This window comes from Equus asinus, unplaced genomic scaffold (assembly GCF_041296235.1).
Source record: "Equus asinus isolate D_3611 breed Donkey unplaced genomic scaffold, EquAss-T2T_v2 contig_33, whole genome shotgun sequence".
Taxonomy (NCBI): domain Eukaryota; kingdom Metazoa; phylum Chordata; class Mammalia; order Perissodactyla; family Equidae; genus Equus; species Equus asinus.
The window spans coordinates 10,566-28,808 of NW_027224994.1; the positions used below are offsets into that span (position 1 = coordinate 10,566).

The following is an 18,243-nucleotide window of genomic DNA, read 5'->3' on the forward strand; positions in this document are numbered from 1 at the left end:
CTGGGGACGTTGCCCGGGATCTCCCGCCCGCTAGGTCACCGACGAAGGCGCCTCCGTCTTCCCAAGAGCGCGCTCGCGCCCAGGACGGAGGGAGGAGCAGCACGGTGTGATGACGGGGAGGAAGAGTCGCGTCCGAAGGCCCGTCGGTGCCTGCCGACGTCCCGGCTCTCCCTGTCTCGAGACCTCTGGGCTTCAGGGTTCTGTGCCGCAAGGCTTTCCCGCCGCACCCCCCGGGACCCAGGGCGCGCTGTGTGCGCTGCCCGTCTCCAGCGTTTGGGCCCTGTGGGCCTTCTTGCGTCCCACTGGAAAGGGGACCCTGGGACGGAGAGAAGATGGGCAGGGGGCGGGCTTCGGCAAAGAGAGCGACGGCCATCCACAGACGTCCGACGAGGCCCTCCGGGGCGCCAAGCTCTCCATTTTCCACGGCACGTGTCCTCGTCAGGTTCTGCCACCTCTGGCCGGCATGCGTAGGCACACCGCTGGTCTTGCGGCCCCAGAGGCGAGGAGGCGAACGCCCCGGAGGCCGAGATTGGCACCCGCGTTCTCGGCTGCTGGGTGGCCAGCACCTAGGAGAGTGTCTGGCCGGAAGCAGCCAGGCGATCGATCCCTGGGTGCTGGATGAGCCTCGGCGGCAAGAAGTAGGCTCGTGGGGAAGGACGGCGGCCGAGGCCCGGGCCCCCACCGAGGCCGCGCTCCGTGCTGAGCGGTCTGCTCCGTATTTCCCGCTTGCGTTCTCACCAGCACTCGCCCCCGCAAGGAGGCACGAACGCCAGGACCCCCTCGCACCAGAGGAGGAAAGCGCAGCTCAGGGAGGGCACGTCACTCGCGGGAGACGGCGCCCCTTGGGTTTCAGCTCAGGACTTCGGTCTCCCGAGCCTGCGTTTCGGGGCAAGGCTCCGGTCCCGCGCTCCGGGAAACTGACAGGGACGCAGTCCCGCTTCTCCCCGCAGAAGGTGCTCCTCGGAGATCAGATCCGGGGACCCGTCAGAACCACCCCGGGCACGAGCTGGCAGGGAGCGACGCGCACCGCACCCCCCCCCTCCCCCATCCCGCAGCCCGCAGCCCGCAGCCCGAGGAAGCGAGGAGCAGGCGATAGAGGCGCTGGGTTGGCAGGAGGGGAAACGGGGCCGGCAGGAGAAGCGAACCGCGAAGAGACTCCCTCCCAGGACGACGATGGCTGAACGGGGAGAGGAGGGAGCTTTGGGTCCTCTCTCGTCCTGCTTTGACCGGGATGTCCCCATTTTTCCACAGCGAGCGAGTATGGCTCTTGGATTCGGTGGGGAAGACGTGATTTATCTGGAGGACTTTTCCCTTCGGGGGTTCAAAGTCCGTTCTCTGAGGCAAGGCTCCCTCTCTGCCTCCCTGTCCTTCCCATTCGCCTCCCCGGAAGCCAGCTCTCCTCCCGGTTTCCTGGATCCCTTGGCCACGGTCCTCTGTTGCAAACACAGGCAGGTGCAAAGAAGATGCGAAAGGCTGCCCGAGCCACGCGAACGGAAAGCTGAAGCCAGGGAGCCAGGAAGGGCTGGCTGCTGAGGGAGGACGTGTCCTGTCAGGAGGCTTTTCAACTCCCTCTGACAGATGCGGCCTGGAGGGGCGGGGCCCGGCCGGGGCCCTGGGGTGGTAGGGGTCGGGTGTGAGGGGGTGGGTGGGGAGGCGGGGGGAGGCGGGAAGAGAGGGAGGCCCCCGAGTGAGGGGACACCAAAAGCCTCAGCCATCAAGACTCCTCGTCTTTGCATCCAGCGTTCTCAAACTCAAAACGAACGCAAGCTCATCCACCAGGAGCAACGTAGCAGCGTTTCCAAGCGAGGCAGGACCGCCCGAAGGCGAAAGCAGAATGGGATCCTAGTCAGGTGGAGCTTGAAACTCAGACCCACCCACCCCCCTACCCCCCCCCACCACCACCACCTCCCCCCCTCCCCCCCACCCCGGGAAGGGGGCTTCTGGAAGGAAAAGCGAGACAAACTGACAGGGACAAACTTAGGTCGGGAAAGGAGTGTTGATTGTGAATGAGCCTCTCAAGGACAAGCAAGCGGGTACCAGGTTTTAGAAGATGACCTGCAGCGGCAGAGACGCCAGCAAAGGCAGAAGCCATCCCGTCTTGGGTGAGGTGCCCGAGACGCTCCTCTCTAACCCAGTCCGCCCTGTCCTTGGAGAAGCGGGCGGTGTCTGGAAAAGCCTGACCAGGTGCCTTTCCTCGGTGGGCGGGGCTGGTCGCTTTGGGACCCGTTTGGGCCTCCCGGCACCGCCGTGGAATCCGTTCCACCTGACAGGACGACTCTACCCGGCGGCTGGGGCGGCGGGGGCGGGGCGCCGAGGGAAGGGCTGGGGTGTCACCGGAGCGGGAGCCGAGCGGGTGGGAAGAGGCCGAGGCCAGAGGGAGCCGGCCGGCGGCGTGTGCGGCGTCGGGGTCCCGGTCCCGGTCCCGGTCCCGGTCCCGGTCCCGCCGGGCTGGCCCCGATTGGCCCTGGGTTCGGGTGGGGCCGCGAGCTGGAAGGGTTGGGCTGTGGCGGGGAGGGGTTGGGCCCTGCCCATGGGCGGCGCCGGCGGGCCCGCGGTGCGGAGGGGGGCGGGAGGGGAGGGGGAGGGTGGGGGGGGTCGGGCTGGCTGGAGGGGTGGGGGGCGTCCGCGGAGGACGGAGGCCGGAGGCCGCAGGACGGAGGAGGGGCGGCAGGAGCGCGGAGGGAGCCGCGCCCGGCCGGCGGCAAAAGGCGAGGGAGGCAAAAGCCTACAGCACCCGGTATTCCCAGGCGGTCTCCCATCCAAGTACTAACCAGGCCCGACCCTGCTTAGCTTCCGAGATCAGACGAGATCGGGCGCGTTCAGGGTGGTATGGCCGTAGACGCTGGCGCCTGCCGCCGGCGCCCCTAAGAAGCCGCGCCGCGTCGCCCGGCCCGCGGCTCGCGCGCGCCCAGGCCTCTGTGACGCGCACCCGCCGCCGGCGCCCCCTGCGCCCGCGCCCGGCCTGCCGCCTTCCTCCCGCTGCTGCCTCCCGCCGCGGCCGCCTCGGGCGCGGCCAGCGGGCCAGCCAAACCCTGCGCTGCCCCGCCCTGCTGCCCTCCCAGGGCGCGGAGGCCTGGAGCAGCCCGGGGTGCGAGGAGGCGGGGCGGGGCGGGCGGCGGTGGGAAACGAGGGGTGGTGGGGGCGGCGGTGGGGGCGGGGATGGGGGCGGGGCGCCTGGCTGGGCGCTCTCCCCTCGCGGCCCGGGAACACTCCAGGCCGCCCTGGCCGCTCGGATCCGGCGATGGGTCGCAGGAGATGCGGCTGCTGGGAGGGGGGTGGCGCGGGGCACTTGGCCCGAGGCGTCGGGGCGTCGGGCCGCCGGGCCCGTGCTCCTCTGAGTCCCCTCCGGCCCGAGGGGCCTCCCAGCGGGAGCCCTGACCTCTGCGGCGCCGGCCGGGCCCCGACTTGCCCAAACCCAGGCGGAGCCACCGGCGCGACCAGAGGGCGTCAGCGGAAGCCCGCCGCGCTGCCCCTGAGGGAGCGGGGAGGCGGGGCGGCCACACTTCCCCCCCGCCAGCGCCGCCCAGGAGACCGGCACCCCGCCCCCAACCCGCCCCTCGCGGGGACCCTGGACAGCTCCTGCTGGCGCCAGCCCAGAGACCCAGAGACAGAGACAGAGACAGAGACACGGAGAAACAGAGAAACGGCGACACGGAGAGGATCCAAGACACGGACCTAGACAGACACCCACCCTGACCCAGAGAGGCTCTGCCCAAGAGCTCGCTTCCCCCCCAGGAGGGCGGTGGTGCTGGAGCTGGGCCCGGGCCAGGAGGCAGGGGCCCCGGGGCTGGCGATCACCCCTGGGGCCCTAGGCCGCGCAGACAGGCTCTCAGGAGTCCCGGGCTCCCGGCATCGCTGCCCCGCCATCGCCCAGGAACCACAGGCAGGCACCGGAGCTCGCTGGCGCGCTCTGTCTGCGCTTGCGTGTGCGTGTGCTTGTGCGGGTTGTGCGAGTGGGTGTGTAGGCGTGTGTGTGTGTGTGTGTGTGTGTGTGCGCGCGCGCGCGCGCGCGCCTGTGTGTCTGTGTGCCTGTGTGTGTGTGTGCGTCCGGGTTTGTGTGTTCCTTTCTCTCCGCTTCTTCGCTCTGGCTCTTTTCCTCTTTCTGCCGGGCACCCCCGACCTTACTGAGTTGATAGAAGGAGCAGGCAGAAAAGTCAGGGCCCAGAGAACTTGGCACGAGAAAGCAGCTCCATCTACCAGACATGTAGAAGCCCCTCCCCGACGACCGACCGCAGCGTCCCCGTTCTGCTCAAGTGCCGCTGGGGACGTTGCCCGGGATCTCCCGCCCGCTAGGTCACCGACGAAGGCGCCTCCGTCTTCCCAAGAGCGCGCTCGCGCCCAGGACGGAGGGAGGAACAGCACGGTGTGATGACGGGGAGGAAGAGTCGCGTCCGAAGGCCCGTCGGTGCCTGCCGACGTCCTGGCTCTCCCTGTCTCGAGACCTCTGGGCTTCAGGGTTCTGTGCCGCAAGGCTTTCCCGCCGCACCCCCCGGGACCCAGGGCGCGCTGTGTGCGCTGCCCGTCTCCAGCGTTTGGGCCCTGTGGGCCTTCTTGCGTCCCACTGGAAAGGGGACCCTGGGACGGAGAGAAGATGGGCAGGGGGCGGGCTTCGGCAAAGAGAGCGACGGCCATCCACAGACGTCCGACGAGGCCCTCCGGGGCGCCAAGCTCTCCATTTTCCACGGCACGTGTCCTCGTCAGGTTCTGCCACCTCTGGCCGGCATGTGTAGGTAGGCACACCGCTGGTCTTGCGGCCCCAGAGGCGAGGAGGCGAACGCCCCGGAGGCCGAGATTGGCACCCGCGTTCTCGGCTGCTGGGTGGCCAGCACCTAGGAGAGTGTCTGGCCGGAAGCAGCCAGGCGATCGATCCCTGGGTGCCGGATGAGCCTCGGCGGCAAGAAGTAGGCTCGTGGGGAAGGACGGCGGCCGAGGCCCGGGCCCCCACCGAGGCCGCGCTCCGTGCTGAGCGGTCTGCTCCGTATTTCCCGCTTGCGTTCTCACCAGCACTCGCCCCCGCAAGGAGGCACGAACGCCAGGACCCCCTCGCACCAGAGGAGGAAAGCGCAGCTCAGGGAGGGCACGTCACTCGCGGGAGACGGCGCCCCTTGGGTTTCAGCTCAGGACTTCGGTCTCCCGAGCCTGCGTTTCGGGGCAAGGCTCCGGTCCCGCGCTCCGGGAAACTGACAGGGACGCAGTCCCGCTTCTCCCCGCAGAAGGTGCTCCTCGGAGATCAGATCCGGGGACCCGTCAGAACCACCCCGGGCACGAGCTGGCAGGGAGCGACGCGCACCGCACCCCCCCCTCCCCCATCCCGCAGCCCGCAGCCCGCAGCCCGAGGAAGCGAGGAGCAGGCGATAGAGGCGCTGGGTTGGCAGGAGGGGAAACGGGGCCGGCAGGAGAAGCGAACCGCGAAGAGACTCCCTCCCAGGACGACGATGGCTGAACGGGGAGAGGAGGGAGCTTTGGGTCCTCTCTCGTCCTGCTTTGACCGGGATGTCCCCATTTTTCCACAGCGAGCGAGTATGGCTCTTGGATTCGGTGGGGAAGACGTGATTTATCTGGAGGACTTTTCCCTTCGGGGGTTCAAAGTCCGTTCTCTGAGGCAAGGCTCCCTCTCTGCCTCCCTGTCCTTCCCATTCGCCTCCCCGGAAGCCAGCTCTCCTCCCGGTTTCCTGGATCCCTTGGCCACGGTCCTCTGTTGCAAACACAGGCAGGTGCAAAGAAGATGCGAAAGGCTGCCCGAGCCACGCGAACGGAAAGCTGAAGCCAGGGAGCCAGGAAGGGCTGGCTGCTGAGGGAGGACGTGTCCTGTCAGGAGGCTTTTCAACTCCCTCTGACAGATGCGGCCTGGAGGGGCGGGGCCCGGCCGGGGCCCTGGGGTGGTAGGGGTCGGGTGTGAGGGGGTGGGTGGGGAGGCGGGGGGAGGCGGGAAGAGAGGGAGGCCCCCGAGTGAGGGGACACCAAAAGCCTCAGCCATCAAGACTCCTCGTCTTTGCATCCAGCGTTCTCAAACTCAAAACGAACGCAAGCTCATCCACCAGGAGCAACGTAGCAGCGTTTCCAAGCGAGGCAGGACCGCCCGAAGGCGAAAGCAGAATGGGATCCTAGTCAGGTGGAGCTTGAAACTCAGACCCACCCACCCCCTACCCCCCCCCACCACCACCACCTCCCCCCCTCCCCCCCACCCCGGGAAGGGGGCTTCTGGAAGGAAAAGCGAGACAAACTGACAGGGACAAACTTAGGTCGGGAAAGGAGTGTTGATTGTGAATGAGCCTCTCAAGGACAAGCAAGCGGGTACCAGGTTTTAGAAGATGACCTGCAGCGGCAGAGACGCCAGCAAAGGCAGAAGCCATCCCGTCTTGGGTGAGGTGCCCGAGACGCTCCTCTCTAACCCAGTCCGCCCTGTCCTTGGAGAAGCGGGCGGTGTCTGGAAAAGCCTGACCAGGTGCCTTTCCTCGGTGGGCGGGGCTGGTCGCTTTGGGACCCGTTTGGGCCTCCCGGCACCGCCGTGGAATCCGTTCCACCTGACAGGACGACTCTACCCGGCGGCTGGGGCGGCGGGGGCGGGGCGCCGAGGGAAGGGCTGGGGTGTCACCGGAGCGGGAGCCGAGCGGGTGGGAAGAGGCCGAGGCCAGAGGGAGCCGGCCGGCGGCGTGTGCGGCGTCGGGGTCCCGGTCCCGGTCCCGGTCCCGGTCCCGGTCCCGGTCCCGGTCCCGCCGGGCTGGCCCCGATTGGCCCTGGGTTCGGGTGGGGCCGCGAGCTGGAAGGGTTGGGCTGTGGCGGGGAGGGGTTGGGCCCTGCCCATGGGCGGCGCCGGCGGGCCCGCGGTGCGGAGGGGGGCGGGAGGGGAGGGGGAGGGTGGGGGGGGTCGGGCTGGCTGGAGGGGTGGGGGGCGTCCGCGGAGGACGGAGGCCGGAGGCCGCAGGACGGAGGAGGGGCGGCAGGAGCGCGGAGGGAGCCGCGCCCGGCCGGCGGCAAAAGGCGAGGGAGGCAAAAGCCTACAGCACCCGGTATTCCCAGGCGGTCTCCCATCCAAGTACTAACCAGGCCCGACCCTGCTTAGCTTCCGAGATCAGACGAGATCGGGCGCGTTCAGGGTGGTATGGCCGTAGACGCTGGCGCCTGCCGCCGGCGCCCCTAAGAAGCCGCGCCGCGTCGCCCGGCCCGCGGCTCGCGCGCGCCCAGGCCTCTGTGACGCGCACCCGCCGCCGGCGCCCCCTGCGCCCGCGCCCGGCCTGCCGCCTTCCTCCCGCTGCTGCCTCCCGCCGCGGCCGCCTCGGGCGCGGCCAGCGGGCCAGCCAAACCCTGCGCTGCCCCGCCCTGCTGCCCTCCCAGGGCGCGGAGGCCTGGAGCAGCCCGGGGTGCGAGGAGGCGGGGCGGGGCGGGCGGCGGTGGGAAACGAGGGGTGGTGGGGGCGGCGGTGGGGGCGGGGATGGGGGCGGGGCGCCTGGCTGGGCGCTCTCCCCTCGCGGCCCGGGAACACTCCAGGCCGCCCTGGCCGCTCGGATCCGGCGATGGGTCGCAGGAGATGCGGCTGCTGGGAGGGGGGTGGCGCGGGGCACTTGGCCCGAGGCGTCGGGGCGTCGGGCCGCCGGGCCCGTGCTCCTCTGAGTCCCCTCCGGCCCGAGGGGCCTCCCAGCGGGAGCCCTGACCTCTGCGGCGCCGGCCGGGCCCCGACTTGCCCAAACCCAGGCGGAGCCACCGGCGCGACCAGAGGGCGTCAGCGGAAGCCCGCCGCGCTGCCCCTGAGGGAGCGGGGAGGCGGGGCGGCCACACTTCCCCCCCGCCAGCGCCGCCCAGGAGACCGGCACCCCGCCCCCAACCCGCCCCTCGCGGGGACCCTGGACAGCTCCTGCTGGCGCCAGCCCAGAGACCCAGAGACAGAGACAGAGACAGAGACACGGAGAAACAGAGAAACGGCGACACGGAGAGGATCCAAGACACGGACCTAGACAGACACCCACCCTGACCCAGAGAGGCTCTGCCCAAGAGCTCGCTTCCCCCCCAGGAGGGCGGTGGTGCTGGAGCTGGGCCCGGGCCAGGAGGCAGGGGCCCCGGGGCTGGCGATCACCCCTGGGGCCCTAGGCCGCGCAGACAGGCTCTCAGGAGTCCCGGGCTCCCGGCATCGCTGCCCCGCCATCGCCCAGGAACCACAGGCAGGCACCGGAGCTCGCTGGCGCGCTCTGTCTGCGCTTGCGTGTGCGTGTGCTTGTGCGGGTTGTGCGAGTGGGTGTGTAGGCGTGTGTGTGTGTGTGTGTGTGTGTGTGCGCGCGCGCGCGCGCGCGCGCCTGTGTGTCTGTGTGCCTGTGTGTGTGTGTGCGTCCGGGTTTGTGTGTTCCTTTCTCTCCGCTTCTTCGCTCTGGCTCTTTTCCTCTTTCTGCCGGGCACCCCCGACCTTACTGAGTTGATAGAAGGAGCAGGCAGAAAAGTCAGGGCCCAGAGAACTTGGCACGAGAAAGCAGCTCCATCTACCAGACATGTAGAAGCCCCTCCCCGACGACCGACCGCAGCGTCCCCGTTCTGCTCAAGTGCCGCTGGGGACGTTGCCCGGGATCTCCCGCCCGCTAGGTCACCGACGAAGGCGCCTCCGTCTTCCCAAGAGCGCGCTCGCGCCCAGGACGGAGGGAGGAGCAGCACGGTGTGATGACGGGGAGGAAGAGTCGCGTCCGAAGGCCCGTCGGTGCCTGCCGACGTCCCGGCTCTCCCTGTCTCGAGACCTCTGGGCTTCAGGGTTCTGTGCCGCAAGGCTTTCCCGCCGCACCCCCCGGGACCCAGGGCGCGCTGTGTGCGCTGCCCGTCTCCAGCGTTTGGGCCCTGTGGGCCTTCTTGCGTCCCACTGGAAAGGGGACCCTGGGACGGAGAGAAGATGGGCAGGGGGCGGGCTTCGGCAAAGAGAGCGACGGCCATCCACAGACGTCCGACGAGGCCCTCCGGGGCGCCAAGCTCTCCATTTTCCACGGCACGTGTCCTCGTCAGGTTCTGCCACCTCTGGCCGGCATGCGTAGGCACACCGCTGGTCTTGCGGCCCCAGAGGCGAGGAGGCGAACGCCCCGGAGGCCGAGATTGGCACCCGCGTTCTCGGCTGCTGGGTGGCCAGCACCTAGGAGAGTGTCTGGCCGGAAGCAGCCAGGCGATCGATCCCTGGGTGCTGGATGAGCCTCGGCGGCAAGAAGTAGGCTCGTGGGGAAGGACGGCGGCCGAGGCCCGGGCCCCCACCGAGGCCGCGCTCCGTGCTGAGCGGTCTGCTCCGTATTTCCCGCTTGCGTTCTCACCAGCACTCGCCCCCGCAAGGAGGCACGAACGCCAGGACCCCCTCGCACCAGAGGAGGAAAGCGCAGCTCAGGGAGGGCACGTCACTCGCGGGAGACGGCGCCCCTTGGGTTTCAGCTCAGGACTTCGGTCTCCCGAGCCTGCGTTTCGGGGCAAGGCTCCGGTCCCGCGCTCCGGGAAACTGACAGGGACGCAGTCCCGCTTCTCCCCGCAGAAGGTGCTCCTCGGAGATCAGATCCGGGGACCCGTCAGAACCACCCCGGGCACGAGCTGGCAGGGAGCGACGCGCACCGCACCCCCCCCTCCCCCATCCCGCAGCCCGCAGCCCGCAGCCCGAGGAAGCGAGGAGCAGGCGATAGAGGCGCTGGGTTGGCAGGAGGGGAAACGGGGCCGGCAGGAGAAGCGAACCGCGAAGAGACTCCCTCCCAGGACGACGATGGCTGAACGGGGAGAGGAGGGAGCTTTGGGTCCTCTCTCGTCCTGCTTTGACCGGGATGTCCCCATTTTTCCACAGCGAGCGAGTATGGCTCTTGGATTCGGTGGGGAAGACGTGATTTATCTGGAGGACTTTTCCCTTCGGGGGTTCAAAGTCCGTTCTCTGAGGCAAGGCTCCCTCTCTGCCTCCCTGTCCTTCCCATTCGCCTCCCCGGAAGCCAGCTCTCCTCCCGGTTTCCTGGATCCCTTGGCCACGGTCCTCTGTTGCAAACACAGGCAGGTGCAAAGAAGATGCGAAAGGCTGCCCGAGCCACGCGAACGGAAAGCTGAAGCCAGGGAGCCAGGAAGGGCTGGCTGCTGAGGGAGGACGTGTCCTGTCAGGAGGCTTTTCAACTCCCTCTGACAGATGCGGCCTGGAGGGGCGGGGCCCGGCCGGGGCCCTGGGGTGGTAGGGGTCGGGTGTGAGGGGGTGGGTGGGGAGGCGGGGGGAGGCGGGAAGAGAGGGAGGCCCCCGAGTGAGGGGACACCAAAAGCCTCAGCCATCAAGACTCCTCGTCTTTGCATCCAGCGTTCTCAAACTCAAAACGAACGCAAGCTCATCCACCAGGAGCAACGTAGCAGCGTTTCCAAGCGAGGCAGGACCGCCCGAAGGCGAAAGCAGAATGGGATCCTAGTCAGGTGGAGCTTGAAACTCAGACCCACCCACCCCCTACCCCCCCCCACCACCACCACCTCCCCCCCTCCCCCCCACCCCGGGAAGGGGGCTTCTGGAAGGAAAAGCGAGACAAACTGACAGGGACAAACTTAGGTCGGGAAAGGAGTGTTGATTGTGAATGAGCCTCTCAAGGACAAGCAAGCGGGTACCAGGTTTTAGAAGATGACCTGCAGCGGCAGAGACGCCAGCAAAGGCAGAAGCCATCCCGTCTTGGGTGAGGTGCCCGAGACGCTCCTCTCTAACCCAGTCCGCCCTGTCCTTGGAGAAGCGGGCGGTGTCTGGAAAAGCCTGACCAGGTGCCTTTCCTCGGTGGGCGGGGCTGGTCGCTTTGGGACCCGTTTGGGCCTCCCGGCACCGCCGTGGAATCCGTTCCACCTGACAGGACGACTCTACCCGGCGGCTGGGGCGGCGGGGGCGGGGCGCCGAGGGAAGGGCTGGGGTGTCACCGGAGCGGGAGCCGAGCGGGTGGGAAGAGGCCGAGGCCAGAGGGAGCCGGCCGGCGGCGTGTGCGGCGTCGGGGTCCCGGTCCCGGTCCCGGTCCCGGTCCCGGTCCCGGTCCCGCCGGGCTGGCCCCGATTGGCCCTGGGTTCGGGTGGGGCCGCGAGCTGGAAGGGTTGGGCTGTGGCGGGGAGGGGTTGGGCCCTGCCCATGGGCGGCGCCGGCGGGCCCGCGGTGCGGAGGGGGGCGGGAGGGGAGGGGGAGGGTGGGGGGGGTCGGGCTGGCTGGAGGGGTGGGGGGCGTCCGCGGAGGACGGAGGCCGGAGGCCGCAGGACGGAGGAGGGGCGGCAGGAGCGCGGAGGGAGCCGCGCCCGGCCGGCGGCAAAAGGCGAGGGAGGCAAAAGCCTACAGCACCCGGTATTCCCAGGCGGTCTCCCATCCAAGTACTAACCAGGCCCGACCCTGCTTAGCTTCCGAGATCAGACGAGATCGGGCGCGTTCAGGGTGGTATGGCCGTAGACGCTGGCGCCTGCCGCCGGCGCCCCTAAGAAGCCGCGCCGCGTCGCCCGGCCCGCGGCTCGCGCGCGCCCAGGCCTCTGTGACGCGCACCCGCCGCCGGCGCCCCCTGCGCCCGCGCCCGGCCTGCCGCCTTCCTCCCGCTGCTGCCTCCCGCCGCGGCCGCCTCGGGCGCGGCCAGCGGGCCAGCCAAACCCTGCGCTGCCCCGCCCTGCTGCCCTCCCAGGGCGCGGAGGCCTGGAGCAGCCCGGGGTGCGAGGAGGCGGGGCGGGGCGGGCGGCGGTGGGAAACGAGGGGTGGTGGGGGCGGCGGTGGGGGCGGGGATGGGGGCGGGGCGCCTGGCTGGGCGCTCTCCCCTCGCGGCCCGGGAACACTCCAGGCCGCCCTGGCCGCTCGGATCCGGCGATGGGTCGCAGGAGATGCGGCTGCTGGGAGGGGGGTGGCGCGGGGCACTTGGCCCGAGGCGTCGGGGCGTCGGGCCGCCGGGCCCGTGCTCCTCTGAGTCCCCTCCGGCCCGAGGGGCCTCCCAGCGGGAGCCCTGACCTCTGCGGCGCCGGCCGGGCCCCGACTTGCCCAAACCCAGGCGGAGCCACCGGCGCGACCAGAGGGCGTCAGCGGAAGCCCGCCGCGCTGCCCCTGAGGGAGCGGGGAGGCGGGGCGGCCACACTTCCCCCCGCCAGCGCCGCCCAGGAGACCGGCACCCCGCCCCCAACCCGCCCCTCGCGGGGACCCTGGACAGCTCCTGCTGGCGCCAGCCCAGAGACCCAGAGACAGAGACAGAGACAGAGACACGGAGAAACAGAGAAACGGCGACACGGAGAGGATCCAAGACACGGACCTAGACAGACACCCACCCTGACCCAGAGAGGCTCTGCCCAAGAGCTCGCTTCCCCCCCAGGAGGGCGGTGGTGCTGGAGCTGGGCCCGGGCCAGGAGGCAGGGGCCCCGGGGCTGGCGATCACCCCTGGGGCCCTAGGCCGCGCAGACAGGCTCTCAGGAGTCCCGGGCTCCCGGCATCGCTGCCCCGCCATCGCCCAGGAACCACAGGCAGGCACCGGAGCTCGCTGGCGCGCTCTGTCTGCGCTTGCGTGTGCGTGTGCTTGTGCGGGTTGTGCGAGTGGGTGTGTAGGCGTGTGTGTGTGTGTGTGTGTGTGTGTGTGCGCGCGCGCGCGCGCGCCTGTGTGTCTGTGTGCCTGTGTGTGTGTGTGCGTCCGGGTTTGTGTGTTCCTTTCTCTCCGCTTCTTCGCTCTGGCTCTTTTCCTCTTTCTGCCGGGCACCCCCGACCTTACTGAGTTGATAGAAGGAGCAGGCAGAAAAGTCAGGGCCCAGAGAACTTGGCACGAGAAAGCAGCTCCATCTACCAGACATGTAGAAGCCCCTCCCCGACGACCGACCGCAGCGTCCCCGTTCTGCTCAAGTGCTGCTGGGGACGTTGCCCGGGATCTCCCGCCCGCTAGGTCACCGACGAAGGCGCCTCCGTCTTCCCAAGAGCGCGCTCGCGCCCAGGACGGAGGGAGGAGCAGCACGGTGTGATGACGGGGAGGAAGAGTCGCGTCCGAAGGCCCGTCGGTGCCTGCCGACGTCCCGGCTCTCCCTGTCTCGAGACCTCTGGGCTTCAGGGTTCTGTGCCGCAAGGCTTTCCCGCCGCACCCCCCGGGACCCAGGGCGCGCTGTGTGCGCTGCCCGTCTCCAGCGTTTGGGCCCTGTGGGCCTTCTTGCGTCCCACTGGAAAGGGGACCCTGGGACGGAGAGAAGATGGGCAGGGGGCGGGCTTCGGCAAAGAGAGCGACGGCCATCCACAGACGTCCGACGAGGCCCTCCGGGGCGCCAAGCTCTCCATTTTCCACGGCACGTGTCCTCGTCAGGTTCTGCCACCTCTGGCCGGCATGCGTAGGCACACCGCTGGTCTTGCGGCCCCAGAGGCGAGGAGGCGAACGCCCCGGAGGCCGAGATTGGCACCCGCGTTCTCGGCTGCTGGGTGGCCAGCACCTAGGAGAGTGTCTGGCCGGAAGCAGCCAGGCGATCGATCCCTGGGTGCTGGATGAGCCTCGGCGGCAAGAAGTAGGCTCGTGGGGAAGGACGGCGGCCGAGGCCCGGGCCCCCACCGAGGCCGCGCTCCGTGCTGAGCGGTCTGCTCCGTATTTCCCGCTTGCGTTCTCACCAGCACTCGCCCCCGCAAGGAGGCACGAACGCCAGGACCCCCTCGCACCAGAGGAGGAAAGCGCAGCTCAGGGAGGGCACGTCACTCGCGGGAGACGGCGCCCCTTGGGTTTCAGCTCAGGACTTCGGTCTCCCGAGCCTGCGTTTCGGGGCAAGGCTCCGGTCCCGCGCTCCGGGAAACTGACAGGGACGCAGTCCCGCTTCTCCCCGCAGAAGGTGCTCCTCGGAGATCAGATCCGGGGACCCGTCAGAACCACCCCGGGCACGAGCTGGCAGGGAGCGACGCGCACCGCACCCCCCCCTCCCCCATCCCGCAGCCCGCAGCCCGCAGCCCGAGGAAGCGAGGAGCAGGCGATAGAGGCGCTGGGTTGGCAGGAGGGGAAACGGGGCCGGCAGGAGAAGCGAACCGCGAAGAGACTCCCTCCCAGGACGACGATGGCTGAACGGGGAGAGGAGGGAGCTTTGGGTCCTCTCTCGTCCTGCTTTGACCGGGATGTCCCCATTTTTCCACAGCGAGCGAGTATGGCTCTTGGATTCGGTGGGGAAGACGTGATTTATCTGGAGGACTTTTCCCTTCGGGGGTTCAAAGTCCGTTCTCTGAGGCAAGGCTCCCTCTCTGCCTCCCTGTCCTTCCCATTCGCCTCCCCGGAAGCCAGCTCTCCTCCCGGTTTCCTGGATCCCTTGGCCACGGTCCTCTGTTGCAAACACAGGCAGGTGCAAAGAAGATGCGAAAGGCTGCCCGAGCCACGCGAACGGAAAGCTGAAGCCAGGGAGCCAGGAAGGGCTGGCTGCTGAGGGAGGACGTGTCCTGTCAGGAGGCTTTTCAACTCCCTCTGACAGATGCGGCCTGGAGGGGCGGGGCCCGGCCGGGGCCCTGGGGTGGTAGGGGTCGGGTGTGAGGGGGTGGGTGGGGAGGCGGGGGGAGGCGGGAAGAGAGGGAGGCCCCCGAGTGAGGGGACACCAAAAGCCTCAGCCATCAAGACTCCTCGTCTTTGCATCCAGCGTTCTCAAACTCAAAACGAACGCAAGCTCATCCACCAGGAGCAACGTAGCAGCGTTTCCAAGCGAGGCAGGACCGCCCGAAGGCGAAAGCAGAATGGGATCCTAGTCAGGTGGAGCTTGAAACTCAGACCCACCCACCCCCTACCCCCCCCCACCACCACCACCTCCCCCCCTCCCCCCCACCCCGGGAAGGGGGCTTCTGGAAGGAAAAGCGAGACAAACTGACAGGGACAAACTTAGGTCGGGAAAGGAGTGTTGATTGTGAATGAGCCTCTCAAGGACAAGCAAGCGGGTACCAGGTTTTAGAAGATGACCTGCAGCGGCAGAGACGCCAGCAAAGGCAGAAGCCATCCCGTCTTGGGTGAGGTGCCCGAGACGCTCCTCTCTAACCCAGTCCGCCCTGTCCTTGGAGAAGCGGGCGGTGTCTGGAAAAGCCTGACCAGGTGCCTTTCCTCGGTGGGCGGGGCTGGTCGCTTTGGGACCCGTTTGGGCCTCCCGGCACCGCCGTGGAATCCGTTCCACCTGACAGGACGACTCTACCCGGCGGCTGGGGCGGCGGGGGCGGGGCGCCGAGGGAAGGGCTGGGGTGTCACCGGAGCGGGAGCCGAGCGGGTGGGAAGAGGCCGAGGCCAGAGGGAGCCGGCCGGCGGCGTGTGCGGCGTCGGGGTCCCGGTCCCGGTCCCGGTCCCGGTCCCGCCGGGCTGGCCCCGATTGGCCCTGGGTTCGGGTGGGGCCGCGAGCTGGAAGGGTTGGGCTGTGGCGGGGAGGGGTTGGGCCCTGCCCATGGGCGGCGCCGGCGGGCCCGCGGTGCGGAGGGGGGCGGGAGGGGAGGGGGAGGGTGGGGGGGGTCGGGCTGGCTGGAGGGGTGGGGGGCGTCCGCGGAGGACGGAGGCCGGAGGCCGCAGGACGGAGGAGGGGCGGCAGGAGCGCGGAGGGAGCCGCGCCCGGCCGGCGGCAAAAGGCGAGGGAGGCAAAAGCCTACAGCACCCGGTATTCCCAGGCGGTCTCCCATCCAAGTACTAACCAGGCCCGACCCTGCTTAGCTTCCGAGATCAGACGAGATCGGGCGCGTTCAGGGTGGTATGGCCGTAGACGCTGGCGCCTGCCGCCGGCGCCCCTAAGAAGCCGCGCCGCGTCGCCCGGCCCGCGGCTCGCGCGCGCCCAGGCCTCTGTGACGCGCACCCGCCGCCGGCGCCCCCTGCGCCCGCGCTCGGCCTGCCGCCTTCCTCCCGCTGCTGCCTCCCGCCGCGGCCGCCTCGGGCGCGGCCAGCGGGCCAGCCAAACCCTGCGCTGCCCCGCCCTGCTGCCCTCCCAGGGCGCGGAGGCCTGGAGCAGCCCGGGGTGCGAGGAGGCGGGGCGGGGCGGGCGGCGGTGGGAAACGAGGGGTGGTGGGGGCGGCGGTGGGGGCGGGGATGGGGGCGGGGCGCCTGGCTGGGCGCTCTCCCCTCGCGGCCCGGGAACACTCCAGGCCGCCCTGGCCGCTCGGATCCGGCGATGGGTCGCAGGAGATGCGGCTGCTGGGAGGGGGGTGGCGCGGGGCACTTGGCCCGAGGCGTCGGGGCGTCGGGCCGCCGGGCCCGTGCTCCTCTGAGTCCCCTCCGGCCCGAGGGGCCTCCCAGCGGGAGCCCTGACCTCTGCGGCGCCGGCCGGGCCCCGACTTGCCCAAACCCAGGCGGAGCCACCGGCGCGACCAGAGGGCGTCAGCGGAAGCCCGCCGCGCTGCCCCTGAGGGAGCGGGGAGGCGGGGCGGCCACCCTTCCCCCCGCCAGCGCCGCCCAGGAGACCGGCACCCCGCCCCCAACCCGCCCCTCGCGGGGACCCTGGACAGCTCCTGCTGGCGCCAGCCCAGAGACCCAGAGACAGAGACAGAGACAGAGACACGGAGAAACAGAGAAACGGCGACACGGAGAGGATCCAAGACACGGACCTAGACAGACACCCACCCTGACCCAGAGAGGCTCTGCCCAAGAGCTCGCTTCCCCCCCAGGAGGGCGGTGGTGCTGGAGCTGGGCCCGGGCCAGGAGGCAGGGGCCCCGGGGCTGGCGATCACCCCTGGGGCCCTAGGCCGCGCAGACAGGCTCTCAGGAGTCCCGGGCTCCCGGCATCGCTGCCCCGCCATCGCCCAGGAACCACAGGCAGGCACCGGAGCTCGCTGGCGCGCTCTGTCTGCGCTTGCGTGTGCGTGTGCTTGTGCGGGTTGTGCGAGTGGGTGTGTAGGCGTGTGTGTGTGTGTGTGTGTGTGTGTGTGCGCGCGCGCGCGCGCGCGCCTGTGTGTCTGTGTGCCTGTGTGTGTGTGTGCGTCCGGGTTTGTGTGTTCCTTTCTCTCCGCTTCTTCGCTCTGGCTCTTTTCCTCTTTCTGCCGGGCACCCCCGACCTTACTGAGTTGATAGAAGGAGCAGGCAGAAAAGTCAGGGCCCAGAGAACTTGGCACGAGAAAGCAGCTCCATCTACCAGACATGTAGAAGCCCCTCCCCGACGACCGACCGCAGCGTCCCCGTTCTGCTCAAGTGCCGCTGGGGACGTTGCCCGGGATCTCCCGCCCGCTAGGTCACCGACGAAGGCGCCTCCGTCTTCCCAAGAGCGCGCTCGCGCCCAGGACGGAGGGAGGAGCAGCACGGTGTGATGACGGGGAGGAAGAGTCGCGTCCGAAGGCCCGTCGGTGCCTGCCGACGTCCCGGCTCTCCCTGTCTCGAGACCTCTGGGCTTCAGGGTTCTGTGCCGCAAGGCTTTCCCGCCGCACCCCCCGGGACCCAGGGCGCGCTGTGTGCGCTGCCCGTCTCCAGCGTTTGGGCCCTGTGGGCCTTCTTGCGTCCCACTGGAAAGGGGACCCTGGGACGGAGAGAAGATGGGCAGGGGGCGGGCTTCGGCAAAGAGAGCGACGGCCATCCACAGACGTCCGACGAGGCCCTCCGGGGCGCCAAGCTCTCCATTTTCCACGGCACGTGTCCTCGTCAGGTTCTGCCACCTCTGGCCGGCATGCGTAGGCACACCGCTGGTCTTGCGGCCCCAGAGGCGAGGAGGCGAACGCCCCGGAGGCCGAGATTGGCACCCGCGTTCTCGGCTGCTGGGTGGCCAGCACCTAGGAGAGTGTCTGGCCGGAAGCAGCCAGGCGATCGATCCCTGGGTGCTGGATGAGCCTCGGCGGCAAGAAGTAGGCTCGTGGGGAAGGACGGCGGCCGAGGCCCGGGCCCCCACCGAGGCCGCGCTCCGTGCTGAGCGGTCTGCTCCGTATTTCCCGCTTGCGTTCTCACCAGCACTCGCCCCCGCAAGGAGGCACGAACGCCAGGACCCCCTCGCACCAGAGGAGGAAAGCGCAGCTCAGGGAGGGCACGTCACTCGCGGGAGACGGCGCCCCTTGGGTTTCAGCTCAGGACTTCGGTCTCCCGAGCCTGCGTTTCGGGGCAAGGCTCCGGTCCCGCGCTCCGGGAAACTGACAGGGACGCAGTCCCGCTTCTCCCCGCAGAAGGTGCTCCTCGGAGATCAGATCCGGGGACCCGTCAGAACCACCCCGGGCACGAGCTGGCAGGGAGCGACGCGCACCGCACCCCCCCCCTCCCCCATCCCGCAGCCCGCAGCCCGCAGCCCGAGGAAGCGAGGAGCAGGCGAGAGAGGCGCTGGGTTGGCAGGAGGGGAAACGGGGCCGGCAGGAGAAGCGAACCGCGAAGAGACTCCCTCCCAGGACGACGATGGCTGAACGGGGAGAGGAGG

The 18,243-nt window shown here is 69.8% G+C and overlaps 4 non-coding genes across 4 annotated transcripts; all 4 read right to left on the minus strand.

Moving 5' to 3' along the window:
* Positions 1–2,722: 2,722 nt before the first annotated feature.
* Positions 2,723–2,841, minus strand: LOC139043709 (5S ribosomal RNA). Its single transcript, XR_011500777.1, has one exon. It is a non-coding gene; the product is annotated as a 5S ribosomal RNA (ribosomal RNA).
* Positions 2,842–6,995: 4,154 nt separating this feature from the next.
* LOC139043710 (5S ribosomal RNA) lies at positions 6,996–7,114 on the minus strand. Its single transcript, XR_011500778.1, has one exon. It is a non-coding gene; the product is annotated as a 5S ribosomal RNA (ribosomal RNA).
* A 4,146-nt stretch (positions 7,115–11,260) lies between these two features.
* Positions 11,261–11,379, minus strand: LOC139043711 (5S ribosomal RNA). The gene has a single exon (XR_011500779.1). It is a non-coding gene; the product is annotated as a 5S ribosomal RNA (ribosomal RNA).
* Positions 11,380–15,510: 4,131 nt separating this feature from the next.
* Positions 15,511–15,629, minus strand: LOC139043701 (5S ribosomal RNA). Its single transcript, XR_011500769.1, has one exon. It is a non-coding gene; the product is annotated as a 5S ribosomal RNA (ribosomal RNA).
* Positions 15,630–18,243: the final 2,614 nt, after the last annotated feature.